The sequence below is a fragment of the Oryzias latipes genome, chromosome 11 (genome assembly GCF_002234675.1).
Source record: "Oryzias latipes chromosome 11, ASM223467v1".
Lineage (NCBI taxonomy): Eukaryota > Metazoa > Chordata > Actinopteri > Beloniformes > Adrianichthyidae > Oryzias > Oryzias latipes.
In genome coordinates, this window is record NC_019869.2 from 19,077,768 (window position 1) to 19,083,724 (window position 5,957).

Consider the following 5,957-nt stretch of genomic DNA (forward strand, 5'->3'; position numbering starts at 1 on the left):
CAAACATGTCTGAAAATCTTTGGTGTTGGACCGGACGGAAAAGGAAAGAGGGGAAGAAGAAAGAGGGACGTTAGAGAGAGGGGGGGTAGGGGGTGATAATAGGAGGGGAAGGGGGATAAGACCATGAAGCAGCATAAAGCAACAAGTTTACTGGTTGTTAATCATTATGGTAAGGTTCAAATGTAAAAAAAAAAAAAAAACAAAAAAAAGGGCGGAGCCTGTCCACACACACACTCAAATGTTATAAACACACCTGTTAGTTGCAAAAATGTCCACCTGTCGACATGTACACAAAACAGATAGTGTTCACACGCATACTTATGCCTTAAAACCAACTAGTGTGAAATATTTCAGTCATTCAGTCTGTTGAGCTAACACCTGTGCACAGTTGAGTGTTACCCAGATATTTGATATTTCCTGTTTTAGTCTTTGTTCCATATTCCTGTTGAGTGGTAATAAAACAGACTTATTCCAGTTAATGGAATAGTCTGATATGGAGGAGAATTCATTTATGATCATTGCCGTTTCATTTACAGATTGTAAATTCCTTAAAAACAGTAATATGTCATCCGCATAAAGACTAATTTTATGATGGCTGTGTTTGGTTTTTATTCCTATAATGCTCTCATTCTGTCTTATTGCTGCAGCTAAAGGCTCAATGAATATAGCAAAAAGAGAAGGAGAGTTTGGGCAGCCCTGTCTGGTTCCTCTTCCAAGAAAAAACCTGTTTGAAGTCTGTTTATTAGTTCTAACTGATGCATTGGGGTTGTGATATAATATTTTGATCCAATTGATGAATGCCTCTCCAAAACCAAACTTATGGAGGGCAGCAATAAGGAACTTCCAATTAACTCTGTCAAAGGCTTTTTCAGCATCCAGCGATAGTACCGTCATTTCCTGGTTTTCAATGGTGGCAAAGTCTATTATATTAACTAGTCTACGGACATTATCATCCGAGTGTCTGCCTTTGATGAATCCAGTCTGGTCGAAGTGAATTATGTGAGGAGTGATTTTTTCTATTCTCTGTGCTAGTGCTTTGCAGATAATTTTTACATTTGCATTGATTAGAGAAATAGGGCGATAGCTTGAAGGACTAGTGGGATCTTTGTCTGGTTTTAGAAGAAGAATTATGTTGGCTGAGTTCATGTTAGGTGGCATTGATTGGCTCTCATTAATAGATGTGACAGTTTTATAAAATGTTGGTGCCAGTTGTTCCCAGAATTCTTTATAAAACTCAGCAGGAAAGCCGTCAGGCCCTGGTGCTTTACCATTGGGCATAAGTAACAGAGCTTCATGAAGTTCAGACAGCGAGAGCGGAGAATCTAAGTTTGTGATTTGATCCTCATTTAGCCTGGGTAGGTTTACATTATTAAGAAATGAGTCAATACTTTGCTCTGACGGATTGATCTGCGGTGTGTACAGGTTTTTATAAAAGTTTTCAAATGCGTTATTAATTTTGACCGGGTCATGGGTGACATTTCCTGTTTGGTCCATAATAGAGGTGATTGATGATTTTTCTCTGTTAATTTTAAGCTGATTAGCCAGAAATTTGCCAGATTTATTAGAGTTTTCAAATCTTTCAAGTCGTAGCCTTTGTATTTGAAATTGTGTTTGTTTATTGATGATGTCATTTAACTGCAGCTTTAAATTTTTCAGATCTCCCAGAATGCGTTCCTGTGCAGAAGCAGGGTTCTCTTTATTTTTCTATGGCAAAATATGTTGTTGTTTTTTAAAATCATATAAAATAAATCGTACGACCAAATCACACACTAGTCCCAATGGTGCTTTACAAACCGGTTGCATTTTGAGAGCTTCTTTCATTCAGGAGTAACGAAACAAAAACAAACAAATTCTGTCGTAAACGATAAAACTCAAAATAACTTTATCTTGATATAGATCCAGACTCAAACCTTTGCTGTTCTCTAGACCTTTTTTAGTCTAAATCTGCAATTAGAACCACATCTGAAACTATAGAACTGCATCTGGACCAATGAGACAAGCATTTGGAAGTGTTTCTAGAAAAGTATTATATATAATATAATATATTATTGATCACCAGGGTATTTTAGAGTCTTGTTTTCAGTTCATCTATGTCAGGTCATCTGTTTTGTCAACTTTTTTTTTATTTCTTCCTCACTTTGCAGTTTGTTCATGATTACATTTATGTATTAAACATTTAGGTTTTTTTCCATGACGAGGTCTCTTTTGGGTCGTACACCAACAATGAATAGCAGCTTTTTGGCAGGTGTATGAGAACTCTCATGTGAGAGCTGCATGTTTCATGTGCGGCAGCCTGAGGCCAGCTCCCTCTGGCTCAGGTGCTGATGAAGAGTGGCAGCTCCTGTCAGCACATCACCCAGCAATCCCAAAAGTCTCCATCCACCAACAGGGGGGCCTTGCAGCCTCTGTATGAAACATTTTCAAAGTTATGCTTTTCAAACGACTCAAGGTCACAATACAAATAATAGTTTGCCAAAAGAAATGTATAAAAACGAACAAGATGCTAGAGTCCTGTGTCAATTTCTATAAAAGATGACAGCTTTATACAATCAGCAGAAACATTTTCGATTTTGGACCTAAATCCTTGATGTGACCTTAGAAACACATCAACCTCTTTTTTTGTTTAGTGTTCTTCAGGCCATGTTTGCCCTTTAAACTTGTTTATTCAGGTTCTGCTTGTGTTCACACCCGGGTTAAGTCTGTGGTCATCACTGCTGCTGCCAAAGTGTCCCTCAGGATGTCTGAATTCATGTTTCAGGAGCTTTGACAAATTTTTAGATGTACATTTCCCTCCCTCATGCTAAAGTTCAGTTTCAAGACCACCCAAGAGGATTCACACATGGATCTCCAATGAAAGGCGCAGTACTTCCCCCTAAAAGACGTGGCCACTTATCCCACCCTGACCCAAAGAAAGATAATGACAAGGATGGTTGTTTATTAGACATTTATTCATCTTTTAAACTGATTTTCCCTTTCACGGGTCTGAGGCTGCTGGAGCCTATCCGGGAAGAACATTGATTGGGAAAGTCAATGGGGGTCTGGGTCAGGTGATTCTATTTCAGGTCCCCCAGCCAGGACTTGATACGGGGCCTTCTTACTGGGAGGAAAGAGCGCTAACCACTGTTCCACCGTGCAGCCCGTGTGTAATTGCCATTTTTGTCAATAAATGCTTTGTGTGGTGGATCCATCAAATTGTCTTAACCCAGATCCCTCAGTCTGTACACGCGTGATGTGAATAAAGGTGGAAGGTTGGCATCAGAAGCATGTTTACAACCTAACCGAAAGCTCAAAGCTCCCTGTTTTTTGGGTTTCCTGGATTTGGATTTTCAGTCCTACTTGAGCAGAGCCATCGTCAAGCATCCACCTCAGAAGCTTTCAGAGAGCCAGATTTCACAATTTGACCTTTAGCGTTTCCTTTCACACCATCATTTTAGGTCTCAGTTTCAGCTTTTATGTCCACCAAAGCAGTAAATCCTCATTTTGGGTTAGGGTTAGGGTAAGTGTTAGGGTTTGGGGTTAGAGGAGCGTGCGTGTTTCTATCCTCTGACTCAGATTCTTGAAGGGTCACCAGGTGAGTTCTGCCCACCCCCACGATTACAGTGCAACCCTGATTCATGCTCTGCAGTTGGCCTTTCTCCCCGTCAGCTTCTGCATCTGCAGCCTCCCCTGTTGAAACAGTCAGACAGGCTAGCATGGGCAGGCAGCAGGTGTGAAGTGACTAAAAACAGTGTTCACGGCTGCCCAGGGTCAGCCCACGTACCTCAGAGAGCGAGAGCACAAGCTAAGGCCTCACATGCAGGCGAGTGCATGCTGGAAACCAGCAGAGGTAAAAACAGAAGCTCTGTGGGAGTTTCTGTGGCCTGGGATCTGGCCACAGTGGATATTTGCAAAGATTTACGTAACCCTGCAGCTGCAGCAGAAAGCCTCTCTGAACCACACAAACAAACCTCTTTCCACAGCTATATTTAAAATAATAAAAACAACTTCTTAAAATGGATGAATATTAAAGCTACAAACTATCCTGTTTAATGTGGAACTTATATTTTAATTATCCCAAACTGTTTTTTTCTCCCTCTGTGGCTGAAAGCTTGACCTCCCGTCAGGAGGCATGTGAAATCTCCCCGACAGGAAAAACCCACTCTGCATCCTAATGAGCTGCTTCTGGAGATGACTGCCCCCTCCCCAGCAGCTCCACACTGGACAACTGGACAACTGCATGAGCTCAGTCTTGCGCAAAAAGAGCAGTAACTATGTTTGAACAGAGACGAATGAGCTAGAGTGCTGAATGACAAACCCGAGAGAAACAAGAGAGCCCGTGTAAATGGTTCTCCCTGTCTGTGTGAGACGGTCCACGAGACGCTGAATGTCTGCCAAAGCAAACGGCCTCCACAATGATGGAATCAGACGTGCATGAATAATAATTCAGTTTCCTGGAAGTGAAATTAGATTCCTGAAGAGACTCTTTGGAAGACAGATGGTTGTGTTTTTCTGCAGCCATTTAATCACAGAACTGAAATTAAGATTTAATGGACCGCCATTGAGGTTTCCATTTCCTGCGCCTCTTCATCAATGAGAGCAGAAGTGCCTCAACAAAACCACCCAAGTGAGAGTGAAGAACGCCGGGCTGCTGCCTCAAACAGCAGCACCGACACCATGTGGTTGAGTTATAACAGCAGACCACATCCCTACTCCTGCAGATTCAGGGTAGATATCTGTCTATCAAATATGGAGATCAGAGAAAGAAGTTTAAGAACTTCTTTAGCACAAATAATATGGTTCCACATTTGGCCTTTACCCAGTGCTGTGTGAACTGGTTTCCAAAAACTAATCCCCTCCTTATGCTTCAACATGGCAGCGGCAGCATCATAATGGGGGAACTGTTTTTATCCCAGGAAAACATTTATTCACAACTGAAATCTCTTTTTATAGCAGGTTTACAACACAAAAAATTTCCTCAGGAACATCAAAGAAGGCACAAGAACCATCCCCATTTTTTCTTTCTGCACACTTTTTAAAGAGTCAAAATAACTTAAATTATCCTCCAAATGACCATCGTCGACATTGGAGGCGAGCATCTAACATAAAACGGCTCCATCCGATCGGTCAACTGGAAGGGCTCCATCTTTTGCGATATGCATATTGCACAGCTTGATATTGCGATGACAATAAATTTGCAATTTATTGTTGATGGCCTAGTTGAGAGTGTAAGTTGCTATGGTTAGCCACTTACCTTCAAGGATACTTCAGTTTTTAGAAACCAAAAGTTGAAGTTATTCCCTGGCTTTATGTGGGCATGTCGCATAACCTGTTTTTGGAACAGGGCCAAGAAGCACAAGGAAACAAACAGGTTTCCATTCCATTAGCACACGCAGATATTACTTGATTTGTGTAAAACAAACAGAAAAATAAATCACGACTTGGAAGAAGAAACCCCAGGGAGTAAACCCAAAAAATGCCAAATACAACATAAAGTAACAACAGATATAATTTAATAGTTAATGGTATGAAAAAATCCAATTTCCTTCTTTTGGAACGTGTTATTTTCAGAAGTACTCTCAAGGAGCAAAACAAAAAGACAGATTCTTTACCCATCATCCATCTTTCTGTAGTGTTAAGGAAGTTGGTGCAACCAACTTAACCTGTCAAGCTTGATTTGGGACTTTGGGAGGAAGCTTAAGAAGATAAGACACGCGTGCAAATGGAGGACATGCAAACTCTACACCAAAAGGTTCCACCCTGGTTTTGAACCAGGGACCCGGATTTATGACGGTCCGGTCCAAATTTAAATCGGTTTAAATCAACAGTTTGCTGATTGGTGATAATCCAATCCAATTTGAATTTTCCATTGAAGTTGCAGTCCAGTAGATGGTGCTGTTGGACCACTTAGCGCTCAGCAGAGATGTGGTCCCAGTGGAACTGCATTCATATAAATGTTCCGCCCCCTCATAATAACTTGT